Genomic DNA, 26,106 nt, shown 5'->3' with positions numbered 1-26,106 from the left:
ATGACATGAAGTATGTTTTGCTCCTTAAGTCTTTGTTAATTAATTTTTGACAGTGCAGCAGAAATCATTCCCCTCTACACTTTGAAAATTTTGGAAAAATGTGTTCTAACCAGTTTCAAGCAATTACATTTTTCAGTTCTGATACATACTATTTACAGACATATATATGTGTATGTATATGTATATAAACATAAATGATCAGGTGACCTGCTGATTTGGGAAAAGACAGTTTTAGGACTCACTCCTGACATCTTATTATATTAATTCTAAACCAGAAGCTATTTCTCTATCACTGGCAGCATCACTAGTAAAAATACATTACCTGTCTATTTTTGAGGAAAATATGAATAATTCTGCTTTTTCTGCAACATTGGCAACTCTGTAACTCTACCATTTCTTAATGGTTCAAAACCAACAGATCATACCCTTTAAACCGGATATGTTTCACATATTCATTCTTAGAGACTTTAGTTCTTCTGGCCACTTATTTCTACCATGCACCTAAAATCCTCCACCATTTAACATTTTGCACTTTCTGGTACCCAGGATATAATTATTAATTTTCTTTTTCATGGATATGATGGTTTAGCTTCAGTAAGACAGCTCAGCTCCACATAGCTGCTTGTTCACTCCCTGCCCTTGGGACGGGGGTGGGAATCAGAAGTGTAAAAGATTAAATTTGTTGATTGAGATAAAGGCAGGTAAAGTAAAAGCCACACATGCAAGGGAAGAAAAATAAGGGATTTATTCACTTACCATCAACAGTCAGGTATTCTGAGCATCTGTCCCTTCCTTCTTACTCCCCTGGCCTTCATTGCTGGGCATGATGCCATATGGTATGGAACATCCCTTTGATCAGTTGGGGTCGGCTGTCCCAACTGTGTCCCCTCCCAACTCCTTGTGCACTCCCAGCCCACTTGCTGGTGGGGTGGTGTGAGAAGCAGAAAAGGCTTTGACCCTGTGTAAGTACTGCTCAGCAATAACAAAAACATCCCCAAGTTATCAATGCTGTTTTCATCATGGAACCAAAACAGCACTGTACAAGCTGCTATATAGAAAATTAAATTTATGCCAGCCAAAATCACTACAAAATATTAATCTAACTTTCATTTTTTGTGGCCTTAAAGATATCCTAATTTTTAAAGCCAGTATGGAGGCTCTTTTAATATGGAATTTTGTTGGTTTTTTTTTTTAAGAATTAATGCTGTCAGATATTTCTCAATTACTATTGATACTTCCTAGTTTCAACTTTTCCTCCTACTTGATTTGCATCAAAATAATTTAGCTTGTGAAGTGCCAAATATTTACACTTCTGTTTCGGCCTTTGTTCTCTATGTGCATAATGACATCTCTAAGTTCAGCAGGTGATAGGGGCCTTGTAAGTAAGAGATACTAAGCAAGGAACCTGGACTGAAGTCTCAGTAACAGCATTGATTTTCCCCACCACTGCTTCTATAAATCAGTGCTTACAGGTGTGACTTACCTTCATTACCAGGATTTGATCTGTACTAGATATAGTGTCTATCAGATTAGAGTTATGTTGTCACAGAGGCACCCCAAAAGTCAATTTTAGGTAGACAACAAGTTCCAAAATGGACTTTATTCTAGCTAGAAAAGTGTGGCCAATAAACTGACTATACCAAAAACACAATTTTTTAGCACTCCAACAACATACAATACAGGTTCAGATAACAGTTGAGGAGATTTTTGGGGGTACGACAACATAAGAATAATGAGGATCCACAACGTGCACACATACACTCAAAAGTAACAAGAAAGCAGAGGCCTCTCACTCCAGGTTAGCCACAAAAAATGATCATTTACCTGGGTTAGGCGAGGGCTCACACTTGCCTGGCTTGGGCAAGGGCTCATTCAAGGATATACCCAGTAAACAACCACTCACCACAGGAGGTGGTGAACCGCTCTCAATCCTGCAAAGTCTTGGACAGCGTTCCATCTAAGAGGAGGGATCCAGTTCACAGACCCGCTGCTCCGAGAAGACCACACAAGAAGGGTCTTCAGCAGGGACCCCGTTTTATAGCCTGGTCAGATCTGGCTGTGGGTATTACAGCGTGGTCCAGAAGCTTCTCAGTTTCTCTGGGCACCTCCTTTGTTGACCACCCTGTCAATCGACTGAGGGTCCCACCCTCCTGCCCACCAGTTGGGTGGAGGTGAAGTCACCCTACCCCCGGGTAGGGGAGGATGTGACTGTCAGCACCTTGGTGCAATGTGTAGGTTTGGACATGCACAATAGGGCACAAAAGATGCTAAAGAGCCATCAGCTGCCCTATTGAAGGCTCCGGATCTCAGGGGGATGTGCAACTGCCACACATCTTGTGTTTCTTTTGCTAAGATGTAGACCCATAATGAAGGCATTTATTTATGAGCTCTCAATATTCTAGAAATGTACAATGTAATTTTTTACTCCATTTGACTTCCCCCAAATTTTTCACTCAGTCAATCTAAGTAGATGAGTAAAAACTATTTTAATATGCAGATGATATGAAATTTCCTACCTAGTAAGTGGTGCCTCCTGTTTATTACTAAACTGCCAATTATATTTAAATAATTTCTCTGCTTTGCATTTCTTATGGTCTTAATTAATAGTTCTTGACATCTTAATTTTTGTGATGGGAATTTCCATTATAATTCAGTGTTTTTCACCACTTATAACTGTCATAGATTTATTACATTGCACAAATCAGACATCATCTATGTCTTTCTCCATTTTCTGTTCAGTTAAATATACATTCAAGGTAGGTGTCAATGGACTTCAAATAACTGTTCTCTTAAGCAAATTGAAAATCCTGCTTTTCCTTTTTCAGTTTTATACCTTTACTGAAGCACGTTTTATGCCATTTTTGAAGAAAATTAATTTGATATCTCAATTTTTCTCCTTAATAACAAATTTATTAGTATAATACTGAATATGTTTGCTTTCATATAATCCACAATTAGAGTGAAATTAATGCCAAGGTTCTCTGTGCCCAATGCACTAAAGAATAGATATGGTAGAGGTAAAAACAATAAATAAACAAAACAAAACAAAACAACAAAAGAAATTCAATCACCAACAAATGAAAACCACCAAATCCAAGAAAACTTTTTTAGATCCACTGTAGCACTATAAATGACAGTATAAAATGGGAATTTCTGACATAGTACACCATTAAATAACCAGTACGTTTTAGTCACACTCTTCCATTTGAATTCAAAAATGCTTACAAGGTGTGAGTCTGAGCAGGAAAAAGCAAGTAAGAAAAAAGGGTGAACAACTGCAATAATGAGTGAAAGAAGGATGGAGAAACAGAGATTAGCTTCAGAAGTTGGTCAAAGACCTGAGGTTCTGGCTTATCTCAAAAAATCTAGAAGAAAAATCTGATTTAAAACAACCCTCAGCTTTCAGAGTCTGAAGGACCCAGAAACTTCAATAACAGTTCTCTTTTGTTTGTAGGTCCGGGACTTTTAAGAATTATAATATCCTTCTCACTGCTGTTAATTCTTAAAGTCAAAATGGATCTGAAGCCTGTCATCCATACATGCAGCTTCAAATCTGGCAATCCAGATTTCTATTTGCTTTCAGCCTTTTTAGGATTTACGTTGCAATCCATTCCAGAGCAATGAGGAATTCAAGCTATAAAATAGAATGCTGCAATAAAAGCAACCATCTCAAACCAGTGTATCATTATAGCATAAATGAAGGTGCTCAAGAGCTTTCTGTATTTTTTTTTTTAAGTAGGATATCTTTAATGAAATTATATATATATATTTTTTTTTTAATGTAAAAGGGAAACCAATTGAATTTCAGGATAAGCACTCAGTCTCTCAGTATTGGTGGTACTTTTCTTTTTTTTTCAATTACACATCACCTGACCCAAACTACCAAAAAATTTCACAGGAATAACAGTTTTGCTTTTATCCCTGAACTTTATTCTATGGGCTTGGTGGACTGTACATCCCAAGAAGTGTCAAAATATCCTCCTGGTTAGATTGCTATAATATAATATTAAAGTATGACATTTGGAAATAAAGAAATGTGGTGAGGTGGAAATATTTTGCAAAGTATAAGGACTGCCTCAATCAGTTCTTCTTTCTGAAATATGGAAGAGAAACACTTCAGCAACTACTGTGATGTTAAAAAATGCAAAACCACAACAACAACAACAAAAAGTATGTACAGAATAATTTGCTCCATCCACTGTAAAATACATCATAAATAAAGATGAGATTCAAAGAGATTCCGGTCTTAATCATCATAAATATTTTCTGCATCTAAATTAGCCTGTAGTCATATATATCTTTACATATTTTTTCTGAATATTATTTTAAACATCATACTAATTATAATACTCATGGTTCTCAAAGTTTCCTTAAATAACTGTATATACACACTACATATATTAGTTGTATATATTAGTTGAGGAATCTTTGATATTCCTTATCTCATACATCACTTCTCATAAGACAATTCAAAAGGTGCCTTTCCTCCAGAAAAAAAACAACAGTGTAATGTCAAATTATATTTTTCTGCTCCCCAGCTTTTCAGCTGTAGAGTTGTTTAAAACAATGTTGAAAAAATATTCTTGAGAAAGTAATCAGACTTCTAGTCTTCCTGCCAAGTGAAAAGAATAGAAGTGTATTTAGTGATTATCTACTTCTGAAGAGGCCTAAGTCATCTTACACAAGTGCTGTACAAGCATAGTTTTACAAGTGGATGAAAAACTAAAGCCAGACATTCATTAAACCTGATTCTGTCAAAGCTGGGAAATAGAGCATGACTTTCTGCTGTGTTTTGTTTCTGCAATAAAGGAAACTATTTAGGTATCTAATGGATTCTGTGTTGTTTGAACTCTTAAATTCAGAAGAGTGCATCTTGCTCATAAATACCCTATTTCCACAGCAAAAATTCAAAGCTTTAAAATTATCTAGTGAAGTTATGAGTGTTGTAGGAGGCAAGGACATATGATCTCATCAGGCTGACTATCTCTATCCAAAGCTAAAGGCACATAATCAACCTGTCCAACTCAGTACAAAAGGAACAGGAGAAAAGCAGGTGTTATACTGTTCTTTTCATGGAAAACACTAACACATAAATTCATAAAAATAATTAGGGTTTTCCTTCTCAGAGTTTAAATGAGTCTTTCAGTTGCAAAATGAAATATTATAATTCACAAAATGTTTCCTGAAGTCTTACTACAGCTGTATTCTTCATATTTCTTTTTTATTGTTTTTTATCACTGCTCAGACTCTACTTCTTTTCTTGTACAGACATGCTTACATGGACCAGAGTAGTGATGCATTACCTGGGACCCCCTTCACCAATTGAGAGCCAGAAACTTTTCTCCTCTAAACCATGTTTGTTTTATTAATTTTATTTCATTTATTCTTAATATTATTTTACAACAGTCTTTGAATTATTCTTTCTTCTTGGAAGCCCTATAAGAAAGAGATTGATATAGCTTAAATTTTATTGCAATTATTACACACACACACACAAAGCATTGCTCAGCCACATTAGAGATGAGAAGTCTTTTTTCCAGTGTCTAGCAACCATAATCTAATTATGTATCTTGAGAAAGTTTGATTAGCCTACAATTTAATGCTTTGACAACAAAAATATTTACTGGAACATTTTTATGTTATGACAACTAGCTGCCACAAAAGAATCAAGAAATTATTTAGTATGGGTGAGTTGCTTTTGAAAAGCAAACAAAATTTTCACCAACCCCTAATGCTTCTCAGGACTTAATGTAGACTTGGCTACTTCTCATCTCCCAATACGACAGTACACCTGGGACAGGCATCCTACAGGTCCCTTACTTCCCTTTTGCTGATCTACAATTAGGTTCAAAGAATGTGGCCAATATTCATACTCATATAGTCTTAAGGCTTTCCAACTTGATAAAACCCCACTTAATAGGCCTTTCCCTGCCGTTCTATGCACTTCTGAAGGTCCTTTTGCTGCTTGCTGCTCTGTTAAACTCCCTATTCATTGTCACTTAATAGTGAATTTAAATTTCTGTTATACTTTGGCACATGGCATAGAATATCCTCAGTGACCTTTCATTTTCCTGACAATTATAAGAGCCAAAAAAAAATCAGCAAGAATCAAAGAACAGTGGAGAAGCTACTTTTCTTGACATAAAAAGAAATAAGAAATCAGGCCAGAAAAACCCAAGGAAAAATGTCGTCATTCTCTTTTCAGGGAGCTTGCATATTTGAAGAACCAGCAATTTCATGCTTGCTTCAGGAGAAAAAAAATAAGTATCAAGGTTTCAAGTACACACCCTCCAATATTACATAAAAATATGCTGAGCCCACCTACTAGCAAAGACATGGCCTGTACCCACTGTTCCCATAACAGTTTGTACATTCTTGCCATACATGACACATCAACAATGTCAAAGTCCTGCAAGATCTAACCTTGCTGTAGCCACTGGATCTGGGTCTTGACTGCCATCTCCCACCACCTGTTTCATCCCCCTCGAGAGCCTGGCATCTGCCCTCTCTATTCTTCCAGGACCCCACATGCACACTCTTGCTAGCTTGGCCAGAAAGCTCCTGAGAAGCCTGCTCCATGTTCAAAGCTTGAGAGCAAAGCAGCGCACCCTGCTTGCACATGAGCAACCACAGCCACTGGAAGCCAAGCTCTGTCACAGGGACCTCACCGGCCTGGTGTCCAGACAGTGACAAATCCACTGAGATCATAGGCGGTCTATTTGTGTGGGCTTCTTGTATTAGCTCTGCTATAAATTAACTACGGCTTTCTTGATGTCTAACCTTTGCAGACATAAGATGTTAACAGTAAAAGCCACTCCTTTCTATGGCCAATGCCATTTTCCTAGATTTGTTTTCCATGAGGAAAAAACCCAAACAAACAACTGTAATTACACAGGCTCTGCATTATTTCCAGTGGGAACATGAAAACACCAGCAAAAAGTTCCCCTATTCTCCTTCCTCCTCTCTTTGCTACAGAGGTTTCCTTTTATCACTCCCAAAGCTGTCAAGCTTCTTAGGAAATAATCAGGCTTGACAGTTCTGGGGTGAAGAATAATATCTTGTCGTCTTATGTCCCAGCAGACATGCACTGAGCCATTTATTACAGTTCAAACAGCACGGTTGTACTATCTCATATTAAATGCAAGAGCCTTATCTGAAAAAGTGATCTCATGTGTGGTTAGCGAACTTGGTTTGAAGTACCACGTATTTATTCAAATCTTTGTTTCAGTGTTAATCCCCATCTGACAGCACCTCGGATCTCTTTGCCAAACATTGGTATACCAATGCCACTTTATTCTAATTAAAATGAAAGATTTCAGCTACTGTTTATTTATTAATTCAACCAGACACTTGTAAATAAGACAGAACCAGGGCAGGGTGATGGGGCAGGAGGGAGATGTCTTGCATTAGACTTGCAAATTATATCCATAGAGTGTGAACTATGGTCCACAAAAATTAATAGTTTATAAGAGATAGTTATTTCTTCTCAGATTACATAATTCATTATGTATATTTATGACCAATCATAAATAAGCAGTAAACCTGGTACTATTTATGAATACACTAAAATTTAACATTATTTTGTGGATCACAAAACAAAAAAGCTTAGCTTGTGGAAAGTTTTATCCAAAATTTCTCTGTTTGGGTAGTAGAGTATCACCATAGTGACTCAGCTGCTGTTACTGGGATATGTAAAGTATTTAATGACTTATTGTCTTTACTGTGTGTAGATGCCACGGGATTTTCCTTGTCTCTTGCTCTTCATTTCCACCATCCTGTCTTTTTATATACGTAACATTTATATAAACATGTAAATATGTATACAAACATACACACTCCTGGTGTGCAGAATTTCTCCATATAGAGCTTACACAAGGGTTTGGCACAGGTTCTTCCTGTCCATTTGCATCTGACTAAAGCAGCATTTCATGTGTTTCTTCTCTGCTGTATTGTCTCCTCTTTTAAGACAAAGATCAGGAGGGAAAGATGACGAGAGCACAGAGTCGACAGCAGAGGTTTGCTTCACTTTGGTGCCTGTCCACTTTAACAGAGCAGGCTTGGAGAAAAAGAAGGCTACCTGGCAGAGCAAATCAATTATTTCTTTGCTGTATACTCCAAGAAGATAACTAGGAGTCAGATATTACCTGCAGCATAGGTTTTCATTAACTATTTTAGAGAAAAAGAGAACAATGAAAACAATCTTGAGGCCTGAGCATGAACCTTCAGGGTATGAAAAAAAACAACACGTCATTTGCAGGAGGGAGATTTTCAAGGCTTTGAAAGACCAACCTAATTCTAAGGAATATTCAAATGCAGCTAAGAAATCCAGACTGAAAACGAGTATAGAGATTTGAGTCTCTTCAGCTTCCTGCCAACCAAAACAGTATCACAGCCACATCAGTACAACATTTCTCTGTGCTTAGTCTAACAAAAAGAGAGGACATGTCTACCTGACGAACAAGGGAAAAACTAATGAAAAAACCCTCTGTATCCCAGCAAGGCATGCAATATTGTCCACTCCTGTTTAAGAAACAACCCGCCTGTATACCTAGTAGGTACATTGCGTTACTACCCATTTTTGAGTAAATTGTCCCTGAAAATAAAACTGAATTTCTTCTTCCTCTTTTCTGGGTTGCAAATTTATTTTAATTTATCAGCTTTCCTTTGAGTTCCCTGGCTGTTTTGTAACTCCTAAACTAGCTTCTTCCAGAATGCCAGGTGAGTTCTATCTACTGATTTCCTTAATTACACAAAGGATAGCAGAGGTCCTTTGTCATACTTACATAAATAAAGACGCAGTATGGTGATAGTCCCACAAGAAGGCTTTTGTTGTGGTCTTCAGATAACTGACTTCATCAAATAAAGCTACATCATAAATCTAAAAAGGGATTTTTTAAAGAACCAGACCACATAGTAATTTTCTACTATTATGTATGAGCCGAACTATATTTTATCATAGCTAAGAAAAGAAAAATACCTCATTTTACCTACTACTTGTTTAAAGAATGCAATTTCTTTAATTGATGCAATAAATTCTGGAAGGAATTCTGTTATTCTTACCTTGGAAATAAGTCTGATGCTGTATGCTTTTCTCAGGCTAGTATCCCAGTGACTTCATTAGATTGTCATGACCTTAATATTAAACACTACAAATATCACATATTCATAATTTTACTTACGTAATTTCCTCAAAGGGAAATTCAGTAGCTAAAGTGAGGTGACAATAATGAGCATACAGAAGTTTTTATGAGTATCCAAGCCATTTTTAGTCATCTACTCAAAACATGAGACATTAAAATCAGCGACAAACTACTAACAAACTGAGGCAGCAAAGTATCCAGTCCATCAGTACAAACATTAGCCAATCTCAATATTGAAATCTTAAATTCAGTATCCACAAACAATAAATGCCTAGCATTTAACTGAACAACGTTTATGTTATGGAAATGCAAGGAAACTTGTATTCTATATATTTTTCTTTTTTACTAAAAACATTACCCTAAAATTCCAATGCATTAATTCATTAAAATAAATTAGGAAAAAGGTGTTTAAAAGTTTCTGTAATTGATATTTTTTTTTTAGCTCATTTGTTGTTAAATCAGGACGACCTCTGAATCACTCATACCTGTGAGTATTGAACTAGGTTTTCATGTATACATAAGTCAATAATCTTTTAATGGCTATCTGTAGGTCAAAAATTAAAAAAAAAAAAGCTTGAGGTGAAACCTCAGGACATGATATCCAGAAACAATAACTACCAGGCTAAATTTTCTTCTCCACTTAAATTAAAACCACTGATCTCTATGTTCCATATTCTACTTTTTTTTTTTTTGGGGGGGTGGGGAGGGCCGGGGGGTGCGGAATAATAAATAATAAAGAAAAAAATAGTACTTTTATAGAATTAGTGCTTCTGGAACTCATCTGGGTAAATCTGGGTAAGTGGCAAGAAACTAAGTTGATTTTGAGATATTCTGCAAGTTTATAATGGATTCAATACCTTTTATGGCCATTTGCCTCTGTATAAGAAATACTGTAAAGAAAAAAAAGCAAAAAAAAACAAACTGTTGTCTCTAAGTCCAAGGTCCAAGAGAACTGATTTTGGGGTAAAAAAGCTTACGCCCTGAGGATAAGGAATAATCACCAAGCAAACATTTTATTCCATATGTTAATCTCTGCTTACTTGCTTCTTAGAATTTACCAACTATTTTACATGATTTGCAACTTACACACTAGTAATATGTTTTAGATTATAGCCTTCTTGAAATTGCACTAGCTGAAAAATGGCACAAAAGAGTGTGTGTCTCAGGGTAACTTAAAATAACTGTGACACCTTCTGCATCAAGTCCTTCAACTTGTGACTTCTACAGTTCTGTTCTAGAGCCAGTAATGTCATGGCTGATTAAACAGTGGGATTTGTGGGAGTGAATTTAAGATCTCAAAGAAGCAAACTGCATATACACTACATCTATCATTATATATGTGGTTGAGTACCCACACAGCCAAACCACGGTCTTTATTTCTAAACTGTATGTACTATATTGTACCTCTGTTGTACATTTACCCCTTTTCCATCTCTTGACTGTAGCTGCTTCTACACTATTTGAACCTGGACTTTGTTAAGAACAACATTTTGGACCTGACCAGACCTAAAAAAAAAATTAAAAAAATAGAACGTACCTTGTGATACTGTTTAGTTTAAACAAATCTAATATTGCCTTCTCTTACAGTTTTATTATGGATGTGAGTAAATATTTCTGTGTTTAAGTTTATTACATATATGTACCACAAAAGTTATACATGAATGACAGTGACAATGGGATTTCCAGTGACACAATAACATTTCTCCGTGCTTCTCACAAAATATCTGATTTCGAAATATTTGGTGGCTGTCAAGATAAGCTTAAAAGACTGAAATCTTCTCCCTTGGTGTTTCTTGAAAAGTAGTCTCTATAGAGGGATGGAAGGACACCTTCAAAATCTCAATTTCTAATTTGATTTTCAATTCTCATAAAAGGGTTTCTTTTCATTATTCATTTCTGTAAGCTCCTGAGACTGCTTTTCAAGTTTGCAAAGAAGCAGTGCTGGAATTCAAAAAAAGACTATACAGCATCTAAAACTAGTAGGAAGCATTCAGTTTTACAATAATTGCAGTAATTAAATAACCAGCTTTGCCAGCCTAAATTTAAATGAGATTATTATGGATGAGTTTTTTTCTCTCCCTTGGCCTTATCAAAATAAGCCCCATGTTTCTTTAAATGAAGCTTGCTGGTAATACATACCTGTCATGCCATTCCCTTTGAGTGCTTGGGGAAATAAAAATTCATAGCAATTGATTGCCCTGTGCAGCTATGGATCCAGATGCCCTTTCAAATATTCATAAAGATCTTAAAGGGGTCCCTGTGGATCCCATTTGTCTGCTGTATATTTATATATCCCTCCAGTCTTCAGTAAAATTGTCAAACAAAAGTCACTTTTGCAGCTAGATATTATTGACTCTTTCTACCTTGTAGATTTTTGTATGCTCATGTTGTGTATTGTGAGTGAAAAAGGGAACAAGATGAAAAAATGTTTATGAACATAATTTACCAAATCTTAAAAGTTCGTCGTCAAATCTGCGGGCTCAAAAGGGGTTATTGATCATAAATGAATAAAGAAAAAGGGCAAAAGTGTTAAAACTGGAGTCAAATGGAGCAAAATTCAAGATAAAATAAAGGACAAAAATGTTGCATTTGTACTCAAAGTGAGACCGCTAAATTCAGCACTACGTGCCTGCTGAGCAGTCAAAAGCTCTCAGTGAGATCAATGTAAAGTTTAAGTAAGTACAAATATAAGGCAATTTTCTTTTAAGTTTAATTCTCTTTTAGAAAATATCTTAGTCAACTGGAAATTTAAAGAGATCTTCCTTTCTCTTCTCTCCTTACTGAGTTATCCATTTGCAGATTCTCAAGTTAACACCCAGTTTCCATTTCCAATTTTCATACTTATTGAAATTTTCAACTCCTGTTTCTGTCTCTGTTCAAGAGAATATTCCAAAACTACCTTCAAAACATGTTCTAAACAGAAGACAGTGGAAACCCAGAGTACTCCCTTAACTCATTGTTTAATCCTTACCCTGCTCTGCAACAGCACCTGCAATTAACTTGAACATGCCCCTGCTATTGACATTGCTCCCATATCCTTGCTCCAGCAGAGCGTGACAGCAGGAGAGCAATAGAGAGCCAGAGCCTGGTTGGAAAATGAATCTTGTCTGTCACCAGTCACTTCTATTCTGCTGCTTAGGTAATAACTGTGGTTCAGAGTCCAAGAGTTATTTAGAAATACAGCAGTTATTAGATCACCTATGAAGAAATTACATAAGCTAAGTTAATGTCTCTAATGTAGAATGCTAGTGAAAAACATATATGTATCATGATACCTGTCACAAATTCCCACCATCTAGAACTATGAGTCAAGCTGTAAAATTTTAAGTACATCACCATCAGTATATGTTAGTCCAGGAGGTTTATTATGAGACATAGTATTGTTACCCATCAGATTCTGTAGGTTTTTGTCAAGTGATTTTCCAGTCTTCAAAAATACACTAACATATATAACAACACATGAAACAGACTTGAACAAACCTCAATAGGAAGGATGTGAAGATTTTAACTGCTGTTTTTAATTAAGAAAAAAAAAAATAAGGGAAGGAGTTATTTGATTTGAATTAAAGTGACTAGAAGAGAAAAGAAACAATGTACATGACTCAAAGTTCTGTGTACAAAAGGACCAAATGACACAAGCAGTATGTAAAGTGTGTGTGCTGGGCACTTACCTTTCACTTAGAAAGCAGCTGTTTTCTTATGTAGTATCTTTCCTAGTTGAAATCAAGATGCAAAACATCATGAAGTGAATTTTCATTGTGGGCTGATTTCCTCCTGCTCTTGGTGGACTGGGTGAATCCACAAAAGGAGGGGGTAGGTTCTCTGTCATGTACTTAAGGAAACTCACAGAAAAATAGAGAAAACAAATGTAACACTATGGGACTAATTTAAACCTGCAAAACAGGGAAATGAAGACACAAGTCTCTCCCTATAGTGCATGAAAAAGAGCAGGGGCATCACCCTATGGACTGCAAAACATTTTGTAGAATAATTTAATTAAAACAGAATTAAAGTATATCCTATAAGTTCTATTGCTTTTGTGAGTTTTGTTAGATAGTCCACATACCCTTAGCAAAGAAATGTAAGGCTAATAATAAGTGGTAGCCATTATCATTTTATGTGTTGAGTATGCTAATGTCCTCTTCTGTTACCCTAGTCGGCAAAATCAATTTGTTTAAACCAAGGAAGACTTTCTTTTTTAAGGTTACAACTATTAAATATGAATGACGAGAAAGTGGAAAAGCTTGTCCTAAATGTATTGGATAACATCAAGGGCTTGGAAATTCTCTTGCAAGTGGTACTTGTAGTACTGAAATTTTCAGTAAAGATTCTGGGATATATGCTGCAGGAGTTACTCTTTCTGGTCCAGTTCACAAGCCAATGTGAAGTCCAATGGAATGATTGAACTTTCTCTTCCTAATGCAAATTTTAGTGGAATTCTCTCTGTTAGTTTCATCATGTTGTCAATGATTCTTTGCAATCTGTGCACCTGCAAAACAATTATTAGTTTCCTTATGATAAAAACTGGCAAAAAAGGAGAAAATACCAAATAATCAGCACATTTGACAGATTTCACCAGACAAAAGAAAACTCCTGTCTTCTGCATTTTAGGTCATAGCTCCCCTTTTATTTTCTCTACTTCTCACTTTTTTTACCACAGAAATAAAAATATTTCCAAGAAAACATTTGTTGTGTAATGGGTTGATCTTTGCTGGCTACCAGGTACACACCAAGCTGCTCTGTCACTCTCCCTTCTCCACAGGTCAAGGGAAGAAAATACCATAAGCTCCTGGGTTGAGATAAGGACAGGGAGATCACTTACTTATTACTCTAATGGCAAAACAAACCTGACTTGGGAAAGACTTGATAAAAAACCGGCACAGGTTGTCTAGAGAGGTGATAGATGCCCCATCCTTGGAAACATTCAAGATCAGGCTGAATGGGGCTCTGAGCAATCTGATCTAGTTGGTGTCCCTGCTGATTGCAGGGGGTTGGACTATGTGACCTTTAAAGGTCCCTTCCAACCCAAACTATTCTATGATAGGATTAATTTAATTTATTGCCAATTAGATGGAGTATGATAATGAAAACTAAAATCAAATCTAAAACCACCTTCTCCCTACTATTCCCTTCATTCAAATTCCTTTGTTTCTACTGAGAAATTGTAGAGCAATCAATATTATTTGAAATCAGACTTGAGTATTATATGTCAAAATGTTGCCTCATTCAAAAATGGGAGAAAAAGAAACAATTGCTTAGTTCTTTTATATATAGTTAACAGTGTCAGATTGAGCTAGTCTAACATTATCTTGATATATAATAAGCATGTAAAAAACTAATTTTCAATCAAGTAATGTGCTTTGTTCTATTCCCTTGCATCACTGATAGTGCTCAACAGCACCTGCTATGGTGCTACAGTCATTTTAGACATGCAGCTCTCTTAGACCCTTCATTTGGTGTGGTTCATTCTTTTGTGACTATGCAGTTAGTTCGGAATGGTGTGTAAAAATCTATTACTTTGCTAATCGAGCTGATTTAAAGTATTGCCTAGCAGCAGAATTACCCTATAAAGAAACAAGGGGGGAAAATGGCAAGAAACTTTTTCTTTTTAAATGCTTTCATCAAGTAAATTGTATTTGGCTGCATGTGTGCCAAGGAGAGAATGAAAAGATGTGAACTTGAATTAGAGAGCTCCTGGACATAACAAAGAATAGACATATTCCCTCATTCCAGCCACTATGTTTCAGAGGAAATTTTTGAAAAGCACATATTTAAATTAATTGAGAATTAGAAATGTATCAAAATTAAGTGTACTGTGTATGAGACTCCTGCAGCTTTTACGTGCTCACATACTAATTTTCCAGAAGCCATGTTTGATACTTCATTCAACACACAGCCTGGACTCTGTTTTGGAGCAGAATAATTTGTTCACCAAAGGTGGCAAGAGCATATTAAATGAAGCAGGGATCCCAATAAAAAGAAGCCATAGTCTTACACAGTCTTAGTAAGTTAAACATTGCCCTGGAAAATTGCATGTTTTTCTTTAGATCTGCCACCAAGTTACAGCATGTTATTGGAAAAAAATCACATAAAATTAAACTTTCCCTGGATGACTGGTAATTGTATGCTTCTGTATGCTGAGAATTCTGCACTGAGAAGGAAAATGCTCTAAAATGTTAATTTTGAAAAACAAATTTCAGATTATTTAAATTAGGTCAACTTAATGGATCTTTTTAATTTTAGAATTGTTTTATTTGCCATTTGTAAAAATGGTTATGTAATACCAAATACTTGGAAACTGTGAATATAAAGTCATCGCTCCATGAAGTATCACACAGAATCATACAGAATTACAGAATGTTAGGGATTGTAAGGAACCTCAAAATATCATTTAGTTCAATCCCCCTGCCATAGTAGAAACATCTAGATGAGGTTACACAGGAACATGTCCAGGCAGGTTTTGAATGTCTCTAGAGAAGAAGACTCCACAACCTCCATGGGCAGCCTGTTCCAGTGCTCTGTCACCTTCACAGAGAAGAAGTTTCTTCTCAAATTTAAATGAAACTTCCTGTCTTCCAGTTTGCACCCATTGCCCCTTGTCTTATCATTGTTTGCCACCGAGAAGAGCCTGGCTCCATCCTCATGGCACTCACCCTTTATATATTTATAAACATTGATAAGGTCTCCCCTTAGTCTCCTCTTCTCCAAACTAAAGAGCTCCAGCTCCCTCAGCCTTTCTTCATAAGGGAGGTGTTCCACTCCCTTCATCATCTTCGTTGCCCTATGCTGGACCCTCTCCAGCAGATCCCTGTCCTTCTGGAACTGAGGGGCCCAGAACTGGACACAATATTCCAGATGTGGTCTCACCAGGGCAGAGTAGAGGGGAAGGAGGACCTCTCTCGGTCTACTAACCACCACCCTTCTAATACACCCCAGGCTGTCATTGGCCCTCTTGGCCACAAGGGCACAGTGCTGGCTCATGGTCATCCTGCTGTCCACCAGGAACCCCACGTTCCTTTCCCCTACACTGCCCTTCAACAGGTCATTTCGCAATTTATACTGGAATCTGGGGTTGTTCTTGCCCAGATGGAAGACTCTACACTTTCTCTTGTTATATTTCATTAAATTTTTCCCCGCCAAACTCTCCAGCCTGTATAATTCACTATGTCCCATTTCTTATGGGAAATTCATGCCTAATCTTACACACATCATCTCCAAACTTGATACCCTTGTATTTATCACACTGAAGCATTGACCTCCTTGGACAGACAAGCACACACCTCGTCACCATCATCTGACATCAATAACTTCAGAGTGAAGTACCTACTTGTATAATTGGCAGATCCGCTTTCTGTTGCTAAAAAGGTGGCTGTAATCTTAGTCTGCTGATCAAGCTCTCCACTAAAATATTATTTACTCCTTCAGCTCCTGGTTACTGACACAAAAGAACTATGTTTATATCACTTTCATCTGAGACTTCTGATTTGTGACTTTACAACATTAACACTCTAAGAGACGGTAGTGGCTAAGATGATCTTTTCTTGTTGCTATATAACAGAGGCCTGCTGCAGTGAAGTGTTTAGAGACAGACTTTTACAAGTACCCTGGCATCTATCTGTCATTCATTTCAACACTTAAAATCCTTTAGTAGTTCAAGATGTGAATGAGAAGAAAATTGCACAGAAAAAGGTGGAAGTACATGTCTGAATTTTATAGAAGACTTCATAAAAGGTAACACAGAACAGAAAAGCAAAGATTTTCTTAATTTCAATAAGAAATCTACTGCTTACTACACTTGTCAGATTTTATTGTCAGAATTTTTCTGTGTGGGTATATAAATTGATTTTGTGCAGCCTGGTTGGTTTTATTTCTTATTCCATTGTTACTAGGACAAATTTGAAAACACTAAAAAAAACTTAATATCTGTTAGATGGGTAAGTATCTACAGTGACATGACAGGATCTTCAGAGCACTTGAAAAGAGTTGGAGAAGAAGACAACATTAATAAGAGAGATCGAGTATTTGCAACACAATACTGAAACAAGAGTTGTTGCACTTTCTCAGTAGTGAAATCTGTAGACATTTTCCAAATACATTCGCACCTTTGACATTTTAAGATTCAAATGCCTAAGAAAACAACAAATTTATTTGGTGTTTTATTATCACTAGTTATCTTTAGGGGCTGACATTAAATCTCATTAAAGACAAAATAAAATCAGAGTAATTTGTTTAAAGTGTGGAACACTTAGACCTATGTGGAAAGAAAAATAAATCCTAGAAGACCATGGTGTCAGGTACAAACCCTACATCAGACATTTTACTGTAAATATGATGTTGATGTAAACAATCTCTTTCCCAAGCTGATCAGTTGGAAAATTATGTTCTGGGCCCAGTGAGATAGAAGCATGCTTCTTAGTCAACCATTTCAGTGGCAGAAACAGACACTGCATCCCTATTTAGTCCCTGACATACTGATTTCTGTGCACACTGAGCAAAAATATAACTTCTATTTCCATATTTGTTCCAATACTGTTCACAGGTAAATACAATGTCCATTGCAATGAATCGCTTTGGAACACCTACCATGCCTTTGAATTTATACTTCACAGTTGCACTGATAATATGTTTTAAGTGCATCTGACATGTAAATTTTCAATCTTATTTTTAATTTAATCATAAATTAGAAAAGACCAATACTGACTCCAATATAAGGCTTTGGTTCTTCATTATAAACAAAACAAAAAGAAGATATTTGGAATATTTTTTTAAAATATTAACTGTTTTACTTACTTGAAGGAAGAATCTCAACTGACCTTCAGTGACTCAGACTAAGAATTTTCCTATACAAACTGCCTTTGAACAGTTCTATTTAGTGCTTTATTAACAACTTAGGTAACGTAATAAAATGTCTGTGGACCAAACTAGAAGGACAGCATGAAAATTCGAAGTGGTCTTGGTACATGTCATGAGATGATCTTTGACATAGTGTGCTGCATTTTACTTTAAGTAGGTGGTGAAAACCAAAGCACAAATAAAGAGGTAGCAGCATAGCAGGAAAAATTTGTTGGTGCAATCAAAAACAGACAAGAGAAAGTAATTATTCTACCCTGTTCCATACCTGCTAATTAAAAACCTAGCAAGAGAACTACACCAACTCTGGGATGTCTACTTAAAGGAAGATCTAGAGGAGCTGAGAAAAATCTGAATGAGCAGCAAAAACCTAAGAGATTTTGGGAACAAGGTGTAGGGAAAATACGAGATTCTTTTGTCTTATTTTCATGGTTATTTCACAGTTTGACTTAAAAAAAAAAAAAAAGAAGAAATAGAGAAATATTATTTCACACACAAAAAAAAAAAAAATAGAAAAAGTTGATAACTCTGTTCAGTATCATCATGGAGATGTCCAGGAGGGCTAAATGTACTATGCACAAGATACATTATTACATTAAAAATTAAGAGGTATAAGTACTAAGTCATTTCCTTGAACCATGCCATAGCATTGATGGAATTTATTTTTTTGAGATTTGGTGTAGTAGTCTAATTTACTTTCGAATTAGTTAGTTAATTCACATTATCCATACTCTATATCATGCAAATGCTGAACATGTTTCCAGCAATTGTTACCAGAATAAAGTTTTCTGGTTTTTTTAGTTCTCAAAATTGATATTGGAAGCTTGATGCACAGAGAGATTATCTTTCTTCTATCTCATTTGTTGTGGACATGAAGTCATTTAGATTTGCTTCTAGCTATCTAGCTTCTCAATGATTAAGAGATTAGATGGTTTGTCATATAAGGCGAGGCTGAGGGAGTGGGATCTGTTCAGTCCAGAGAAGAGGATGCTCAGGGTGGATCTTGCTAATGTATATAAATACCTCATAGAAGAGAGACAAGGCAAGAGACAATGTGCATGATCTGAAATACAGGAGTTTCCATTTAAAAATAAGAAGAAATTTTTCACTGCATGAACAGTCAAATACTGGAACAAGTTGCTGTCTCCATCCCTGGGGATGATTAAAACCTGACTGGATACAACCTTGAGCAGTCTGCTTGAGCTGACCCTGATCTAAACAGGGTGATTGGACTAAATTATCTCCAAGGGGTCTCTTCCAACCTCAGCTGTTCTGTGATTCTAAATCACACATAACTGGCACTAAGACAAATGAAGGAATTAAAAAAGGATAGGTAGATGGCTAGAAAGAAAGTCAAATACTTTCTATTTTTACCAAGAAGAAAAGAAAAGCAGCTTTTAGAAGAAGAAAAAAAGAATTATTTTGTGAACCAGAACTCAACAGAAAATTACATCAGTAATTTTATATAATACATCATTTAATAAGATCTTTTAATTGTTAGTAATATTGTTATTTTTAAATTCTCCATTGAATTTGTTTATATTGGTGGAATGGCACAGATTTGTTACTTTCACAGCCCAGATTTTGGTAGGATGTTATGGCTCTTCTTGCTCTCTTTCTCTCTTTTTTTTTTTTTTCGTTCAGCTGAATTATTTAAATATATATATATCAACAAGTATAAAGTTGTGATTTTTTTAAATTATATTTTTGAAAAGCAATATCTTTTGTATTTGTTTGATTTTATTATAAGATAAAGATAATAAAGCTTCTGCTCATTCCTAACATGATATTTTTTCTGATCATAGCCAAGCCTAGTGAATACCTCGCCAAACCTATGAAGACACCCTGTAGCCTCTGAAATAACGCCAAGCTTCTTCAAAGTGAAAATCATAATCTGACAAGCAGCAGACTTTTCTGTTTAACTAACTCTAAAGTAGATACCTGTAAAGCTATTCTTCATGAACAAAGATTTGTATTTTATATGTTTGATTTGATTAATTGACTCTACTGTAAGAGATAGTAGGACTTGGGATAATGTCTAAGAATAAAGTATTTTTTTTGTTACTCGTATTTTCGAGATGGTGGTTTAATAAGCTAAGTCAAACTGTGCACACAAGCAAAGCAAAATAAGGAATTCGTTCACTACTTCACACTGTCAGGAAGATGCCCACCCACTTCCTGGAGAACAAGACCTCAGCATGCATTGTGGTTACTTGGGAAGGCAAAACTCCGCAGCCACAAATGCCTCTGCTTCCTCTTCCTTCACCCACATTTTTGTGAATGAATACAGCATTGTACGGTATGGTCAGCTGTCCTGGAGGAACACATCCAGCCTACTCGCTGGTGGGACAGAATAGGAAAAAACAAACAAACGAACAAACAAATCAAAACACCTTCATGCTATGCAAGCACTATTCAGCAAGAGCGAAAAAATCAGTTTTTCATCAATACTGTATTACTCACAAATCCAGAACAAAGCACCATACAGACTGCTATAAAGAAAATCAACTTCATTTAAGCCAGACCCAGTACATTGTAACAAATAATTTTGAGAGTATTAGGGCTTTCAAATGCACAAAGTATATCTGGAATTTCACTGTGATCTTGTATTTTTAAAATTTCAATTCAAGAAAATAAAATTAACAAAAATTCCACAAACAATCTGAGCAAAATTAACACTAATCCAAATGCTTAGCTTGTGTAAAAGGATGTCTCTCATTCCAGCCAAGCCATGTAGCCAATTTGGCCCTAAATACGAGGCCCCAAACATTGAACTGTTGCACATTGTGTTAAACATTATGAGAAAGAGACATGGATGAAATACAGCAACAAAAAATGTCTCACAGCAAAGGACATTTGTGAGTTATATTTTCAATATTAACCTTAATCTCATGCTTTTCTTGATTAGCCATGTGGCTGTATGCTAATGGTCTAGAGTAAACTGCCCAAGGGCTTGCTGGTCACATTTCAGTTCTGTACACTGGTGATCAGATTATAACAGGACCTGTGTGTTTCCATACCCTATTCATGTTGAGTTCTTATCCATGGTCAGAAACATGTGTTTGCCTCAACATCAAAGTGAAAGATTTCCCAGGGAAAAAGGAAATGATGGTTCTGGTATGTAGCCTAGATTTAATTTGCTTACTAAATATTGAACAGATAATGCCCATAATTAAAATTCATAGGATTTACCACAGAAAAATATAGACAAGACCATACACAGACATGAAAAAAAAAAAAAAGAAGTTTCAAGGAGAAGAAGGGCTCCCCTCAGTAGTATCTGTACATTTGAGAAATTGTTAGTCTGAATTACAACTGACAAAACCATCAGAATCACAGAATCATTTTGGTTGGAAAAGACCTTTAAGATCATTGAGTCCAAGAGAGAAAACCAGCAGTATCGGAATGTGTAATATTCTTTAAATAAATACAAATTATTCAATGCTGTGTATTAGATGTCATAGCTTCTTTTCTATTCTATAGTTTCATCTAAATGTAAACATCTGTTTTAGTTTGGATAGTGTTTCATTCAGACCTATGGAAAGGGAACTGTGCTTTTAAAAGTTTATCTTATGACAAGAACATATTTGACAATATACTGTCTGCTGCAATTGCTATTAACTTCATCTGCTACCACAGGTATTATAACTCTGTAATTTTCTGCAGTAGACAGATATTTAAGAAGAAAATAATACTTGCATTGTTATAATCACAGAACAATACCAAACTAATGCAACAGCGAAAGTCAAAAAATGTGATAAGCTGTTATTATCATGTTTTCTGTTTTCTTACTGTATATTCTGTCAGAAATCTTAGATTGCTGTCATATTGTTACAAGTCAATCCATCAAGTTATAAGATGTGAAACATAATTAAGGTTCCCTTGCTCTGAAAAAGGGTTATTAATTATGCTTTTTAATCTAGTGCCCAGGCTGAAAGTATAAACTGTTTTTCAGTCTAGGAAAAAAAAAAAGTTTTAAAACAGTTATTGCTTAAATTTTACTTTTTCTAGATCTACCATTTTTCTTCTGGATTTTTCAGTTCTTTTATAATTGCTTTAATTGTCATTTCTATTGCCTCAGAATATTCTCATAATTCTGATAATTACTTTTCCCTTTAATGGCAATGGTTCTTCTTTGAGTGATTTCTTTATATTTTATAAAATACTAGTAGGTCAGGGAAGTTTCAGGTTTCAGAAATTATGTATGAATCATATAAACACCATTTGTTATTGTCATATTTGAAGACTGACTCATCCAGGCAAAGAACAGGAACAATGCCTTAAGTGACCAAACATACAGTGTGAATAGCAACTACACAGTACCAGAGTAAGCAGTTCACAAACACAGTAAAGCTTAGAAAAATTCATCAATCAAAACAGCTCTGCAAAGGAAATATTTACTGTTAAGGAAACATCATGAAAAGCATTCTGTATGTTCAACAGTTTCATAATATACCACTCAGTCTTCTAATACACAGCAATTTTATTGTCACTTACAATGAGCATTTGCAGCTGTGCTGTGAGTTTTCTGCTTAAAGAGTATGAGCTTTTCTTCCTCATGCTTTGTTTTGGTATCTAAATTTTGATCACATGCAAATCTTTCGGTCTTTGCCTTGGAAACCATCTAGTTTCTGCATACTTACTTTTTATACGCATATTTACTTTTCATCTGGTGATATTATTTGCAATATTATTTATGAATGTATGAATATTTTTCTCCTGAATATATTAGATTGAATATACATTTGTGTTAGCAACTGTTTTAATGAAAATACAAATTACAAGACCAATGTTAGATTTCATCTAAATTTCATATGATCTCACATCACTGATGATACTCAGTCATTCTTTGTCGTCTTGCTTGTGGGTGCACTTTATAGAAAATCCAGGCATTTCTTGACCAAACGTGGTGCCAGAAGACTGGAAGATAGAAAGATTACAAGGAACTATGTATTTAGGACACAAAGTGTGCAGAACAGTAAAGCATCTGGAACTATTAAACTACAGGTTTTTAAAAATAGAGTAAACGTACTCTGAGATATTAATCTCCTCCTTTCACTTTGAGAAATGTCATAATTATCTGTTGTGCTGTTGAATCAAAAAGTTGATGGTTATTTTTCCACGGTTATAACATCACAAATCCCTATTTTGGGAGCTCAGCTACTTTTATATGTTATCAACAATTCAGGAGCCATAAACTATAGGTAAGGAAGCTACAATCATGCTTATAGTAGACTTGCTTGTCCTAAGGTACACTCCAGATACTAGAACAAACAGGCTACAAGACTCTACATTGATAGTGTACACCTGTGCTGATAACGCATGCGGAAAGATCTCGGCTGTTACTCTCTTCATCTAGATGTCCAGATCTACTGATGGTCATAGCACGTATGTGAATCAATGTGATCTTATTTTAAATCACTACTTTCTCAAGATCCAAAATATCCTCCCTACAGACATGGTTGCAAATGCAATCCATTGTGACCTGCAGACTTACCAATTTGTGTCTGTAGAATTAGTTTCCATATTCTGAAAGTTCTAGATTACTATTTCTACCAGCATGAAGGATCTGGTCACGCAGCAGTGGTTAATCTAACCTAGCCTTGAAGAATAAGACACAACTAAAATCATATCGTGTCTTCTTGAGCACAACAAACAAAAGAAGTGAGGAGCACTAGAGGTGCTGGCATTATATCAGATGTGGTCTCATATGGAGCCTGCTGTTTCACAATCATATGAGGAGGAGGAGAAGGGGAAGGCCTGTGACTTCTTCATAAACATTTCAGATGGCAATTCCATTCCGTATAGCTCATATATTAACCAATTACAATACCATGCTTTAAAACTAAAACGGTAATGCAATAGTACTACTTTGCATGTGTTCCCAGTGCAATGCATGTTGGTTGGTGCATTCCAGAAGTGGCTACGCTAGAGTAACATGGGTGCAAAGACTGTAGCAAAGACTAGGACTGGTAACTCTAAAGCATAGAGATCATATGATGTGTCTGACACAGGCCATAAAATGGGGTGAAACTGTGTCTAAAGTGAGCTGAGTTTGCTTTGTTTGCAGTACATCTAAAGAAAACAACTTCAAGTGCCTAATGAAGATTTAAGAGAATACAAACAACAAGCTAAAGATCTCAGTCAAACAATATTTCCAGGTTATATTAGAATTAGAAAGAGTGAAATGGAACCGCCCTGATGTTTGTAAGATAATCAGCTTTTTAGATATCAACAGATGTTAAAACATATAATGTCTCTTTTATGATGCATCCTTTAGCAAACATTGAATACCTCTATACACTGTTCAATTAAAACAGTGGAAAACTGAATAAACCAAAGCAGGAGATAATTACCCTGATATATGCAAATAAGGTCATTTTTCAGTTAGTAATGACTTTTAGATTAACACGGACATGGAAAAGAAAAAAAGTTAGTCAAGATTTAGTTGTGGCTCTTTTTCATTTTATAAACCCAAACAGTTTCAAATTATAATTTTCTTTCTCAAAAAATGACATAGTGACAACAAAAATTTGCAGCCTTTCTTCTAGCTCATATTCCTAAAAATTCAGCACAGTCAGAGTAGCATCACCTAGATTTTTCATTATAATTTCTATTGCAAAATCAACTGGCAACATCTGTTAATTATCTTACACAGCTTATTCCACTATAGAAAAAGATTTTGAACCCAGGAAGTGAGACAGGGATTTTGAAACTGCATGCCAAGATGCTATAATGTCAGGTTTTTTTCAGTAAAGCTATTTTTATTGCAAGGAAAATGTTGTTTTGCTGTAAGAAAGCTTATAAGTGAACTATGTCTATCCCTTCCCTGGAAAAATGTATTACAGAGGCCCCATTGATATATGAGAATTTTTGATAATATTTTTCTCTGTTGTTAAGAGACTATGTCATTCTGATGTTACTTAATTAATTATCATTTTATCACAACAAGTGTTATTCCTAATGCTTCAAATTGAGAAGATATCAAATAATAAATCAGTCAAGACTTCAACTCCAAAATCAACTGGCAACAACTGAGTAACACTGCTTCAGTTTTTCAGAGAAGCAACAAATGACTTAATGTCCATTGAGTCAATGCATACACAGCTTCACTGCTCAGAAGTGACCCAGGCAACACACTTTCTATTAATACACAGGAATGGTTTGATACTGACATCTTTGTACATCCATGGCACTGAAATGAACGGCTGTAGCTATAGCATTTAATATTCCTAGTTGATGCTATGAGTTCTAGGTTTAACAAGCAAGCAATCTCTGTTAGTTATCTGTATATCAACTGATTTTACTGTGAAATAGGTAAACCAGAAAAAGAAGAAAAAGGACCTCCTGACTAGATTAGAAAATAATAGGAACCGTGAGCTGGGTGTGTTGTCATAGGAACTGCAAGAGCCAGAGATCTCATACTCTGTGAATCTGTATTTTACAGAAATACTAAGACTAATAGCAAAAAAAAAAAAAAAAAAAAAGTAATCTAAAGTGTAAAATTCAGACCTTAGTCAAAACTTCTCAAAGCTGATGTGGCTAGAATTCTTACATTCATGTGTTTTGATATCATTTGCAACTGTAGCTTGATATGTTATTTTCAACACCTGTAATTTTCCTTCTAGCATTCAATCTTACTTTTGCCCTAGGATAATATGTATCTCTAGCCTAATTAAGTATAACATTTAAACCCTGAGCTGAATGTTAAATTATTAGTTTCTTCACACATATTTCTCTTGTACTCTTACCATAAGAACTTTACCAGAGTTAATATATTTCTCTTTACAGCACATCAGTGAGATTAAATTCTTGACTTTATAAATAAGAAGCTGAGTCAAAAAGCAATGAAGAACAAAATAATTTAAAATAGCCAAGAATTTGTTGTAGTCAGTTGGAAACACCTAGCACAGGATATTTCAGAGAACTTGGCAGTTGTACATTATGTCCTATGCAGCTGCATCAATGTAAAAGTTTCACAAAATGTGTGCTGGTATCTTCTGTTGAAAATTCAGCAAATGGATAGTGGCCAGTTCCAAGAAGTTTGTTCTACGTGAGCTGAGCAACGACCTGCAGAAGTCCTGAACCAAAAGAAGAATCAAAACCAAAACTGAAT

General features: G+C 35.6%; 1 long non-coding RNA gene across 1 annotated transcript in view; it reads right to left on the bottom strand.

Annotated features, from left to right (window-relative positions):
- The window catches only part of LOC135578591 (uncharacterized), a 49,025-nt gene that overhangs the window by 7,737 nt on the left and 15,182 nt on the right, over positions 1-26,106 (bottom strand). Inside the window, exons 2-3 of the long non-coding RNA XR_010470416.1 lie at positions 22,815-26,071; positions 757-13,629 (exon numbers count right to left, since the gene is read on the bottom strand). This is a non-coding gene — a long non-coding RNA (uncharacterized LOC135578591). The remainder of the gene's footprint in view (positions 1-756; positions 13,630-22,814; positions 26,072-26,106) is intronic.

This window comes from Columba livia, chromosome 2 (assembly GCF_036013475.1).
Source record: "Columba livia isolate bColLiv1 breed racing homer chromosome 2, bColLiv1.pat.W.v2, whole genome shotgun sequence".
Taxonomy (NCBI): Eukaryota; Metazoa; Chordata; class Aves; order Columbiformes; family Columbidae; genus Columba; species Columba livia.
Note: the sequence above shows the minus strand (reverse complement) of the source record. Positions and strands in the feature narration are given on the sequence as shown.